We start from the raw sequence: 14,037 nt of genomic DNA, 5'->3' as shown, positions 1-14,037 counted from the left end.
ATATATATATATATATATATATATATATTTTTTTTTTTTTTTTTGGCCCCTAATTAGGGAGGAAATAGTTTAGATGCTAAGGTCAAGTTGTGACATAAGCAATATTGGACTTTATTTTTACTTCATTTTTTTAAAAGATTTTATTTATTCATTTGAGAGAAAGAGAATAAGAGAGAGAGAGAGATAGCAGGAGAAGTGGAAGGTCAGAGAGAGAAGCACACTCAACTGCGCTGAGCAGGGAGCCTGATACAGGACTCCAGCCTAGGACTCGAGGATCATGACATGAGCTGAATTCAGTTGCCCAACCAACTGAGCCATCAAGGGGCCCAATATTGGAATTTAAAACAAAACCATTTATGGGGCACCTGGGTGGCTCAGTGTTAAAGCTTCTGCCTTTGGCTCAGGTCATGAACCCAAGGCCCTGGGATCGAGCCCCGCATTGGGCTCTCTGTTTAGCAGGGAGCCCTCTTCCTCCTCTCTCTGCCTACTTGTGATCTCTGTCTGTCAAATAAATAAATAAAATCTTTAAAAAAAATAAAAATAAGTAAAATAAAACCATTTGGTATTCCATGTTGAACTCAAAAGCCTTTAAAGATAATTTCAATAACAGCTCAGTTTCTTGTTAAGCCTTTTTTTTTGCACCCTCTTGGTGATTTCAGCATAGACGTTTGTTTTTCTGTGTATGCTTGCATGTTATGACCTCATATAATATCTTAATAAAATAATTTTTCATTTTTTAAAGATTTTATGTATTTATTAGAGAGAGAGAGTGCATGAGAGAGAGAGCAGAGACAGAGGAGAAGAAGAAGCAGACTCCCCACTGAGCATGGAGCCTGATGTGGGACTCGATCCCAGAACCCCAGGGTCCTGATCTAAGCTGAAAACAGACCCATGATCCATTGAGCCACCAGGTGCCCCTCATTTTGCATTTTAAGACAAATTTTTAGTAGGTTGCATTATATAGTAATTATGTTGAGAAGAAGAGAAAGCCGGAAGTAATACTTGATCCATATGTGCAGCTGAATAGACAGATGCAGTGCAATCTCAGGGAGAAAGTGAGGAAGGAAAGGAGGGAGGAAGAAGTAGAGAGGAGGAGATTGAGAGAAAGAGCTCTTCACAGTATATATAATCAGGAGATTGAAATGATCCTGAACATCTAGAATTGTGAAAAACAATCTTGGTAAAATGTAAAGCAATATGTAATATTGTCAATGTAACTATACTATAGAGACAAATATATTCAGTATTTTCTGCCTAATTTTGAGGGAAAAATAGAATCATTTTATATTTTCCTATGAACATATAGAATTTTGCCTTTTGAAACTCTTAGTGCCTGTGTTGAATAGGAATTAGGTTAGCAGGAGACAATTTTGTTTTTGAAAGTTAAAACTATAATACATCTCTTTTAAAAGATGTGGTTTGAGAATATTAAGGTATTTTCTTATTAATTATTGCATTTTCTCTAGTGATTATGACAGAAATTTTTCATTATGTATTTTATTGAGTTAGCCTAGTCAACACAATTCAAATATTTATATTGATATAATATATTTGTTTTATAACACCTGCAAATGAAATTAAATATATTGGCTAGAAAAAAATAATGCTTGGTTTTTAAGAATTCCTAATTTTTCTTAAGTAGTATGTCATGAATTCTCAATGAACTTTTACCCAGAAAGATACTGTTTATTCTTCAGAAAATCAGCAAAATTATTTATCAAAGTGTGTCATTTTGGGTCAAACTTTAAAAAGGAATGCATTTTATTATTAAAATAAAATTTAAAAATCAAACAACTCAAGTTCCTTTAAAATATTATGTTGGGAAATTGTATATTATGATTCTAATTTTTAAAGTGTAGAAGTCTAAAGTGTAAAAACCCTCAGTTTTTATTTGGTATGTTTGATAGAATTTATAAGAAAAGTAACAAAATAAGGATAATAATTATAAAAATTATGGAAATAGTAATAATAATAATGCTGGAGTACATATATGGCTCACTCTGTTAAATATCTGACTCTTATTTTTGGCTCAGGTCATGATCTCAGGGTCCTGAAATCAAGTCCTGTGTTGGGATCCCCACTCAGTGGGGAGTTGGCTTAAGGAGTCTCTCTCTTCCTCTCCCTCTGTACCTCACCCTGCACACACTCTCTCTCTCAAAAAATAAATACATTTTAAAGTAATAATAATAATGATAATGCTGATGATAAAGTATTTGGTCAGTTTGTAATAGGTATGAAATGCATACAGAAATAAGCACACACATTTGCTTCCTTATAAATCAAGGCTATTTGATTTTATTAAGTTATATGGCAGTGGGAGAACGTTCAAGCTTGCTAGAATTTTAGTTTGGGGGAAATCTGAAATTCAAATTATGAGTAGAACAGTGAGTAGAACTTAGGAGAATGTAACATTCTCAAGGCAATAGGAATATTTGAACCACATATAAGCTAAGTTGGTTTAGCTGTTTAAAGCTTAAATAAATCATAACTTTCAAATTTTAAGTCCATTCTGTATTAAAACAGAGAGAGAACAAATATTCTGTATGAGCTCTTATTCTTTTTGCTTAAAATTAATATACAGTGAAAGCATAATGACTAGAAAGCCCTGCTGAGATTGAAAGAACAATTATCCACAAAAGGATGGTTGGAATATTATTCAGTGCTAAAAATAAATGGGGTATCAGGCCATGAAAAGACATAGAGGAAACCTAACTTTATATCACTAAATGAAAGACGTCAATCTGAAAAGCCTGCATACTGTACGATTCCAATTGTGTGTGAAATCTTATGAAAGGCAGTAAAAATATCACTGGTTGCCAGAAGTGTGGGAAGAGAGAAGTGAACAAGCAAGGCAGAAAGGATTTTTAGAGCAGTGAAACCACTCTATAGCATTCTGAAATGGTGGACATATGTGATTATACATTTATTCAAACCTGTAGAATTATCTAGAGTGAACTTGAATGCAACCTGTGGTCCTTGGATGATAGTGATATATCAACACAGGTTCATTGGATTGCAACAAATGTAGCACTCTGGGACAGAATGCTCATAGGTGGGGAGGCTTTGTATGTGTGGGGTCTAGAGTATATGAAAAATCCCCATATATACTTCTCAATTTTGCTATAAACCTAAAACTGCCCTAAAGACTAAAGTCTATTAAAAAATTTTAAAAGAACATGGTAATCTTAAGAAAGAGTAGAAGACACCAACGGGCTGCGACTCTGAAAAAGACTGATAGTGCTGAAAAAGAACTGAGCTATAAAAGCAGTAACCTAATAAGAGAAAGGGGAAAAACATCATCATGATTATTTTTTCCCTTTTCCATCCTATGCATTAGATATGAAATTAGTCTTTAGAAAGCACTAGATGAAAAACATTTAGAAATAAATATATATATATCTCAATATAAAATTATCTCTGCTTTAATTATTTGTACTATTGTATTACTTTCTTTTATTATTTTAAGATTTATTAATTTATTTTAATAGAGAGCACATGAAAGGAGGGAGGAGGAGAGGGAGAGGGAGAGATTCCTCAAGCAGATTTCCCACTGAGCCTAGAGCGAGATTCAGGATTCAAGCTCACAACCCTGAGATCGTGACCTAAGCCAAAACCAAGAGTGGGACACTCAACCAACTGAGCCACCCAGGTGCCCTCTAGTATTTTCAGTGTTAAATTGGATGTACGATTACAAATTTGGTGTTTTCTAGAGTTTAACTGGAAAAATATTTTATACTAGGGAAGATGAGTAATGGACTGAGTCAGAAGATAGAAATAGACTTCCAGTGCCTTTGTTAGTTATTAAGTTTGTTTAACCTTGACGGTATTATTCAATGTTTTGAGTAGTTTTTTCATTTTCTTACAATGTTTACAAAACTATCCTATACTATGAATTTTACCATGTTATTATGAGGATCACAAATAGATACTAAATTGATATGTATATGTATAAATATATAACATATACATGCAAGGAGTTAGTTAATATAGGAAGGTTTTGCAAGTTGTTTTGGTATTCTGATGCCTTAAATGCATTCATTACATCTAGACACTTACTACAATCTACTTCTTCCTTGTAGGACTGGGCTAGACATAGATTCAGCAATATGTCCAGGGTGAGCTCTTCAAATTGCATAAAAATATCAGTATTATACTTTGTTTAGTTAAGGATCTAAGCTTATGAATTTGTTTAATCACAAGCAAAATGTATTCTCTTCATATTTATACTTTGAAATCCATTCATTCATTAATTAATATTTAGTTGTGTCTACGATATGCAAACTAGCATGCTAATCCTTGGGATACATCAGAAGACAATGTAAATATTGTTCTTGATCTCAAAATAATAATTGTATTCAATAATATGTGCTCCTGGAAATCCACTTTGCTAAAGTTACAAATTTTTTTCTCAGGATAATTTGTATTCTTCTACTTTTTAGTAGGGCTGAACATCTCTTTATGCTTCATCATTTTTGTGTATCTTCTTTTTATATTTCATATTAATAATCTTTTCCAAATTTCTGTAGGATCATTTGTCTCTTCTTTTTTAGAAGTTCTTTGTTGTTTGTGATTACGTACTTTCATTTTATACACTCAAACTTGTTTATTGTTCATTTATTGATTTTGAATACTGTGTGGATAATGAGATTCACAAGATTCATTCACTAGTTAAGTGACTAGTTAGTATATAAGAAGGAGGTTCTGTTTGGAGAAAGGGGACATAGAGAAGGGGGAAAGGAAAGGGATTGGAAAAGAAAGCTTGCTATGTGCTCTACCCCCCTGTACTTTGCGGAAAAACAAAAAAAAGAAAAAAAAAAAACCTAGAAAAGTATCCTCATGAAGTGAGATTTGAAGGATGTACCCATGAGAATTTCCCTTTAATTTTGGGCCTGATTCTGGAAACAAGGAATGGAAAATACTTTCTCTTCTGGGTTTTCAAATGGTACAGACTTAAAAACCGACTTGAGATACAAAACCAGAAGGATTCTAAATCCACGGTGAAGGGTCCCAATGATATGCAAGGCAGTTTCCCTGAATTATATCATGGATTTACTCTAATTGTGATTTAAGCAACAGGAATTATTGGAAATACCAACGATGGGAAAAATGACAATGAAAATTATTGCACATTATTATTGCACATTTTCTAAATTTAATATGTATGTCTCAGTTCCAGTTATATTATTAGTTATGTAGTGAAGAATTAACTTTACACAAAGATAGAATTGGCCTTCATTCTCAAAATGGTCTTTGGGCAACTGGAATATCCTTCCTGATGGGAGTAACTTTGTTTGCCTGGAGTCTTTGGCCAACAGTCTAATAATGTGTTTCATGATAGATGCTTTGCACCACATGGTATCAATTCTTCCACCATAGAATAGGGAATAATAGTTTTAACCTGACCTCTAGCAGTGGCCAAAGAATAAAGTTCAGCCACAGGGTAGTATGTGATTGAGCACCAGCAAAGACTCTGGACACCAAAGATTTGGGAGCTTTCTTGGTTACTAATACTCAATATGCATTGTTGCATATTAATGCCAGAAAAGTAACAGTTCCATTAACGCCATGAGTTTAGAACATTGGAAGCTTCATGTTTGGAAACTTTCCTGAACTCTGCCCCATGCATTTCTTCCTTTGGCTGATTTCAAACTGTATTCTTCCTTCATAATAAGCTCTAACCACAAATATAATCACTTTAAGTGAATTCTGTGAGTTTTTTTAGTGAACTGTCAAACTTAAAGGTAGCTAAGTATACCCTATTACTCCAACTTGAAGTTGCAGTCAGAAAAGAGGGCAGTTTGGGGTGGATTGTTTACACTTTGTAGTTGCCCTAAGACTTTGTAGTTAGACAACTTTTGCAAATGTTTATCTAAATCTCTCTAATATATTGTCAATCAAAATGATGCTTAGAAGTTAAACACAACAGCAAATAAAAAAAGGAAAAAGTATTGGAAAGTGCCCTCTAATAGTCCTATTCAAAAATTTTATCAAAGATGTATCCCATTTTGAGCTACATAACCAGTGCTGAGTCAGAAGAGCGAAAAGTGAAATTGGAAAAAAAAAAAAAAAAATAGCAACTGTGTTTTCCAAATTGTACCTGGCAAGAAAACTGAGAAATTCACATTGTTCCTGGGAATTAATATTCCCTTATCACAGAAGAGAACCACCTTAGGTTATTTGTTATAGCTGCCATAAAAGAAAATATCAAAGTAAACCAGGAGTATAATGTTATATTTTGAACCCTCTGAGAATATCCTCCAAGTGACTGTAGGCCTCCAAACACTGAAGAATGTATTCACTTAAATTGTATGAAAAATAAGGATAGACACTTTTGATCAAAAATTAAGTGAGATTACTATTGTAAAGGTTTAGTATAAAATAAATCCTTACAAATCAAAACATATTGCAATAGTATTTATTAAATTTATTCATTTTTTTCATTGTGTAATGCACTAGAAACTTTAGCAAACTTATTTTACATTTTATTAAGTATTTATAATATATTAAATATCATACATTTATGTCTCATGGTACAAGAAAAAAGATGAACATCTTTCATAAATTGTTAAATACCCCTGAGATTAGACGGAATTAAACCCACAAAAGAGCTCTTTAATCTCAAACAATGATATTCTATGTTAAAATATGGAAGCATTGTTTCTTTTACCCTAGTAAAGATGAGCTAGGAGAATTCTGAACAAAAACAATGCCAAGTTACTGTATATTAGTAGATAAAATATACAAGATGTGAATTCCATAAACATTGCCTCTACTACTAGAAGATGGCCGTATTGTTAACTTATATATCACATGACTATTTAACATGATCAAAGAAAATACTAACAGTTCTCCAAATATCTCACCAGGTCATTCTCAGAACAGCTTAGTTTAAAATTAAAACAACAACAACAACAACAACAAAACAGCCAAAACCTATAGTTACTGATAAAAATGATACTCCATTTCAAATACATTTCAGAATGGTATTTTAGTTTGTTATGCCAGCAGTCTTTTCACAAGGGTCAGTCTGAGAGAGAAAAATTCATTGAGTGTGATCTGAGCAGTCAGGAAATCTCTATTGCTAATTTTGTATATGTACATGTTTCTTTCCCTTTAAAAAGCAATACACATTTTTAGAAATATTAAAAATAAGAATATAATGATGGTAATATTTAAAATTCAAACATGTTAAAATAATTGCACAGCTTTAATTTATTGCAATGTAATATTATGTAATTTTGAAATGTATGTAAAAAATTATGTTCGATAGCTGATAGTCATAATTTCAGGTGAATTATTCAAAATGTTTCATTGATATTGAAATCTTATTTCTTGTTTTTAGAATTATGTTTTTTTTTTACATTTTTATTTATTTATTCCAGAGAGTGAGGGAGAGAGGAAGTGGAAGGAGGAGCTGAGTGAGTCAAGAGACTCCACTCTGAGCATAGATCCTGACATAGCGCTTTATCTTAGGATCTTTTTTTTTTTTTAAGATTTTATTTATTTATTTGACAGACAGAGATCACAAGTAGGCAGAGAGGCAGGCAGAGAGAGAGGAGGAAGCAGGCTCCCTGAGGAGCAGAGAGCCCGATGTGGGGCTCGATGTGGGGCTCGATGTGGGGCTCGATCCCAGGACTCCGGGACATGACTTGAGCCAAAGGCAGAGGCTTTAACCCACTGAGCCACCCAGGCGCCCCTTCATCTTAGGACCTGGATTGAGATCATGACCTGAGCCAAAACTGAGAGTCAGATACTTAATCAATGGAGCCACCCAGGCACCCCTTAAAATCTGATTTCTTTCCACATAGTGATAAGCTATTGTTATTAAATAATCAGCATTTTAACACTATAACATATGTTATATGTTATGTTATGTTATGACATATTAAACATATGACATGTTTAACATATAATAAGGTAATAGAGGTTACAATATTAAATATAAAAATTGCACGGAATTAGTTTTCTCTGGATTAAAAATAGTTAAGGCATTAATATCGTCCCTTTTACATTATATATATTAATATTATTTTAATTTCATTTTTGCACATAGTGTTTGTGATGTATAATGTTTAAAAAAGAGAAGAACATGCAGCAAGTAAAATAAAATTTATTCCCAAACCCACTGATTAAAAATAACCATTCCCTAAAATTTGGAGTGTGATTTCAATTTTTTCCCCCATGATCTTGTAACTCAGTCCTATTTTCTCTCTTCTACCACTCTTTGTGTCTCTATTCTGGACTTACACTAGCATTTAAAAGTTTAATGTAACATTTTTAATCATAATATAGCTTGGACAAATTAAAACACATTATTCAAAAAGCTTTATTAGAGATATTAAAGTGTATTTTGTATCATCACATACATTTCTATTGAATAGGTATTCCACCTGCCTATCCTTCCTCAATGCGGATTAAATATAGTTCAATGCAGTTTTTACAATTCTGTGTTGCATGTCATCTGTTGGATCTTTTAAAAATAACATCACTGAAGGTCTCTATATGAAGAGTTTCAGTAGAAATACAGAGGGCAGATTGCAGTGAATCAAGAGGATGAGAGTGTCAATCTCCCTGATTGTGTGATTGCTCAGCATGGTTGAGAATGTATACTATTTTAGTTGAATCTCTTTTAAAATTATTATTATCCCCCTTTTCTTACAATTGGCCTATGGCCTATAATTTACACTAAAAAATGTAACTGAGTTTAGCTGGATTTCTTTTAAATATTTTTATATATAATATGAAAGACTTAAAGGTTTTAAGTTATTTGTAAGTCTTTAATATATTGAATTATGTAATATATGTCAAATATTTTAACAGTATCAATTTACATGACAAAAAGCATAGTCAGAAACATTTATGGATCGCATGTATACATTAATATTTGTATATTCTATATGCAAATTTCCTAATGGCTTTAATTTTAAAATTATGTAATTAAATTCAGGTCATGGAACATTTTGTATTGTCAGTAGTACTTAGGCAAAGGGTGTTGTTCGTGGACTGAACTATCTGTAGGAAATCAACAAATAAGTGTCATTTTCAACTTTTTGAGTGATTCCATTTAAATAATAAAAGATATCTAAAATAAAGGTAATCACTGTCATAAGAACACATTGGCATTGCTAGATTACTGTCGGTAGAGTCATAAATTGTATTTTTATTTTTGCCATGTATAAAGTGACACTGCAGCATACAAGGTAAATACCTATAGTTTAAGGAGGAAGTTTTTATTCTTAGTTATGCAAAAAATCAAAATTAAATATTACTTTAAAAATTTCAAAGGGAAAATTGTATTTTATAAACTTGGATTTCATTTGTTAGAAGCTATATTCTGGAGTTATCTTATAAAACAATTCAAATTAGAGAAGAGTTAAGAGTTACCCATAGGAATGGAAATCAACTAGGAAAGTTGACTCACTAATTATTCAGCAGATTTGAATGAATCAGTATCCGAAAGGATTACTGCCCAAAAGCCTGCCCTGGGGTTGAAACAGGTGTTGTTTCATCAGAATTCAGTATTACTGCTATTTCAAGGAGGAATTCAAAAAGGCAACCCTGGGAAAGAAAATCCCATCTATGTGACATGAAAAGCATGACTCCTAAACTAGATTGTATGCTTTCTCCCTCTCAGTCATTTCCTAGGCTTCTTTCTGTCTCAAATAGATCCCTTACCAATTCCAAAGCAGCTGGCATAATTCTTCGCCTGAAAATGGCAATGGCACCCTCACAGCAAATCGCAGGCACACAGGTGTTTGAAGGGATCCGAGATATAGCTAGACAGAAGCCAAATTTCGGGTAGAATCACCCATAACAGTTATAACTATGAAGCCAAAAATCGCCTACTAATCTTCCTTCCAAAGGTTTATGGCTCACGGCTACACTTAAGAACCTTCCTCCTTAAAGTGAGTCACCGTTAAGTTTCTCTGCAACTGTCTGGGAGATTGTGTTGGTTGGAATTAGAATGGTATAATGACTGCATTGCTCATTGCCTCTGTGTGTAACACCTGCAAGTTCTTTAGTCCTTATTATCTCTCAAGCAGTTTCAATGACTTTGAGTACTTTGCTTAGTGAGTAGGAGTAAGGAAAGCAGTCTATTGTTCACGATGTTAATTATTATAAATTGTCAATCAATCCTGACAGCAGATTTTTTTCTTGCTATTTTCTGTGGCCAAGAGGCTATAGAAACTTTGCTCTGAAAAACAGTAAGAAACTTCTGGTCTTGGGGACCACCTCCTTATTTGCATTGCAGACAAAACATGTCAAGGAAAGCTAGTTTTGTTGTTTTTGTTTAAATAACCCCATAGTTGCAAGCTAGCCCATACCTGCTTCCTTGTCACTTGAACACGGCCTGTTGCTAAAGGTAGCAAATAAATTATGACACACATGCCCTGCACTTCTGAGAAACCAGTTTATGTGAATTTTGACACAAAGTTAAATGGGGGGCAAGGTCTGTTATCAGAATAGTAAATCTGAGGACTCTCCCGGTCATAACTCTGCTCCTTCTAAGAATCCCAGTTTTTCCCTGATACTTGTAAATATATGTTTTTAAAAGATTTATTTATTTATTTTAGAGACAGTGAGAGCATGAGTGGGTGGGCAGAAGGAGAGGGAGAGAGAATCCCAAGCCAACTGAGCACTGAGCACAGAGCCTAACACAGGGCTTGATCTCACCCCCCGAGATCATGACCTGAACTGAAATCAAGTGTCTACCCTTAACTGACTGTGCCACCATCCAGGTGCCCCCTTGATACTTATAAATAATTCTGATCAAATGAAAGGTGTGCCCATATTTTCCTTGCTTTTTGTATCTAATTTTATAATCTCTGGTCATTGTGTTTTTACCTAATTAATCCCAAAAGTAATTTTACTTATAACAGTGTCCCTGCTTCTGAACTACTCAAGAGTTTTGCCTAATCCCAGATGGGCAAAATGACCCTGTGCTTTGGCAGCAGACATTTTGTCTCACAGATGGGAATTTGACAAAATTAGTTTTTGATGTGTCCTAATCTGTAGAAGTAACTGGGCTAGGGATCGGCTCATGAACTAAAATCTTGGCATGCTTCTTATAAGACCCATGTCACTGTGGGCAGATTCAGGTGGGTAAATAAGAGAGCCCGTGGAAGATCTTAGCTCTTAGACAGTTCACTACAGGGATGCCTTTGATGGAAATAGATGTTAGCCAAGAATAGTAGGCAGCTGTAATGGCAGAATTTGAGAAAAGGGGCACATCCTACCTTGATACCCATCATACCCAGCTATCAAATTTATCTTGGATTTTTTGATTCAATTTATAAACCACATTTTCTTTCAATTAAGAAGCTAGTATTGTCTCCCTCATATAGCAAGAATAATGCCACAGCTAAAAATTCTAAATCAAATTTCCCTGTAAAAGAGGAGCTGGTCTCATTCCAAAGTTACACAAGAATAGTCAAATACAACAAAATTTTAACAGTCCAGTTTAAAAAAAAAAAGTTATGGGGAAATTTTAATTAATTTATTACAGTAGTTCACAGTAGTTAAGGGCTTCCAGACAGTCTTCACATTCTTTTGCTAGTCTTCATCTGACCTTTAGAATAGCTGAGTTAGGCTTAGAATTAAAACAATTTGTCTCCACACTCTTGTCTCCGTGTGTTGGCATGAGCAATTGGGAATTGCTTAGCGTGCATGCTGTGTACATCCCTAGCCCAAATGAAAGCAGGCTTTGATATAGAAATTAAGATTTTTACGACTCCCAAACTATACTGTGACTTTTAGTGAAAACCTTGAAGGAAAATTAGAAGGTAAATTTGATGTCATATTTATAACTTTTATAAAATATTCTACTGAAATTAGATGTCTGGGCTAATACCTGAAGATCTCCCTTGAATACTTGTGTATCAGTCGTGTCTTCCCAGAACCACTGCTGTTTTGAAAAAAAAAGCTCACCTCAGGGCACCTGGGTGGCTCAGTGGGTTAAGCCTCTGCCTTCCGCTCGGGTCATGATCTCAGGGTACCTGGATGGAGCCCTGCATTGGGCTCTCTGCTCAGCAGGGAGTCTGCTTCCCCCGCTCACTCTCTGCCTACTTCTTTGCCTACTTGTGATCTCTGTCAAATAAATATTAAAAAAAAAAAAAACAAAAAAAAGCTCACCTCAGTTACTTTGGATTTAGATAATATTTCATTAGAAATTGAAAAAAAAAAAAAAAACCAGAACAGTTGAATCCCCGGAAAACAGTCTAGAAAACTGCAGTAGTAGAGAACAATGAACAAACATATCATCTTAGATTTATTGTGAAATATTATATTATTTAAAGTGATGGTTGGGTGTCTGGGTGGCTCAGTTGGTTAAGTGGCTGCCTTCATCTCAGGTCATGATCCTGGAGTCCCGGGCCTCCCTGTTCAGCAGGGAGTCTGCTTCCCCCTTTGACCCTCTCCCCTCTCCTCTCTTACTCTCTCTCTCAAGTAAATAAATAAAATCTTTAAAAAAAATAAAGTGATGGTATATGAAAACTTTGGTCCTAAAGGAGAATGAATCCCTGTCAGCTATACTTCCTGCTTTCTTGCTTTGTGACTTCCACAAATATGACTGTGTCCACTATGGCAAATAGATGGAATCATAAAACATATACCATATGCATTATAAATATAAATTTATTAACTCTTTTTAATGAAATTTATGAGAAAAATTTATGTAAACATGGAGTTTGAGTTAAAGACTGTGAAAAGCTTCTGTAGGCTATGAAGAAAAATTTTATTGTTACGTGGATATGAGTATTTTAGCACTCTCTAACACATTTTTTAAAAATTAAAAACCACAATGTTTTCATTAAGCACATACAGCAAATAATTTATAGTGATTTAGGGAAAGCTATGTACCATTTTTTTTTTCTCCATGTTTTTTTCAGTTAAAAAAAAAAAGTTGAAATGCACCTTGACTCAAAACTCCCTTCATAATGACAATATAAATAATGTGTTCTGAATCATAATCAAGTACAGTCAGGCTTTATTCAATAACCCAAACAACTAATTATATGCCATGCTAGATAAATCAGTATAAATATAACAGAAGCTAGAAACAGCTGGGTGGATGTCTAGGGATTTTGAAGCTTTCTTTTTTTGTAGGTAAAGTCAGTGTACCATGGACACTTTAACTTTTTTTGAAGAATTAGAGAATCTCTTCATGAGATAGCCTAGATACAATAGATTTCTTTATTTTTTAAAAATAATATACTTGATGATTATATAGTAATATAACTAGAAATTAAGAAACTAAAGATGAATCATAAAAATTAATAAAATCATCAACATTCAAAGAAAGATAGCTTCTGTAAGCTTCACTTTGGGTTTCTTTTGTCCCATAGCATGGCACTTTATTATTTTATTTATTTTATTTGTCACCAATTACATAAATGTTTCTTTTCTTGACTCTTTCTCTTATTTGCTTGATCATGGTCTCTACCAAAAGTTGGTTCATGGTTTATTAACCCTGTATGCAGAACCTTTTAAAGTCTTGTTTGGATCATCATGTTTTGAATTAATGGACATTTTAAGTGGACATTTTTTTAACTAAAGAAAAATAATATTAACATAATTAATTACTCCCGATTTTGAAATGTTCTTCTTCCTTGTATTAAATTAATTTCTCTACATTTCACATTTTCATTTTTTGATTCTATTCTACAGGCCTGGAATGGAATAATCAAATCTCTCGGTGCCATGAGTCAGTCAGTAAAGAAGGCATAGATATAGGAAATACAAGCTTGGGTTACAAGTGAGGACCCAATACACAAGAGAGAAATTGTGCCACGACTCAGAGTATGTGCTTCACCCAGAGGGCTGGAAAGCTCCTTCCATTTATTGCTGGGTAGGAATGCAAACCCAGTGTTGCCAGATCTATTTTTTTTTAAGACAAGTAGAATAGTAGATTATATGGGAAATTCTTTTAAAAAATATTGTCAGTTAAATTAATTTTAAAAGCATATTTTATGGGATAACACTTTTCGATTTAAAAGTAAAACTTAATATGAAAAACAGATATAAGCCACAGACCAAAAC

Source organism: Lontra canadensis, unplaced genomic scaffold (assembly GCF_010015895.1).
Source record: "Lontra canadensis isolate GAN:19392208 unplaced genomic scaffold, GSC_riverotter_1.0 scaffold1, whole genome shotgun sequence".
Classification (NCBI taxonomy): Eukaryota; Metazoa; Chordata; class Mammalia; order Carnivora; family Mustelidae; genus Lontra; species Lontra canadensis.
The sequence above is the reverse complement of the archived record's forward strand: the minus strand, read 5'-3'. Positions refer to the sequence as shown.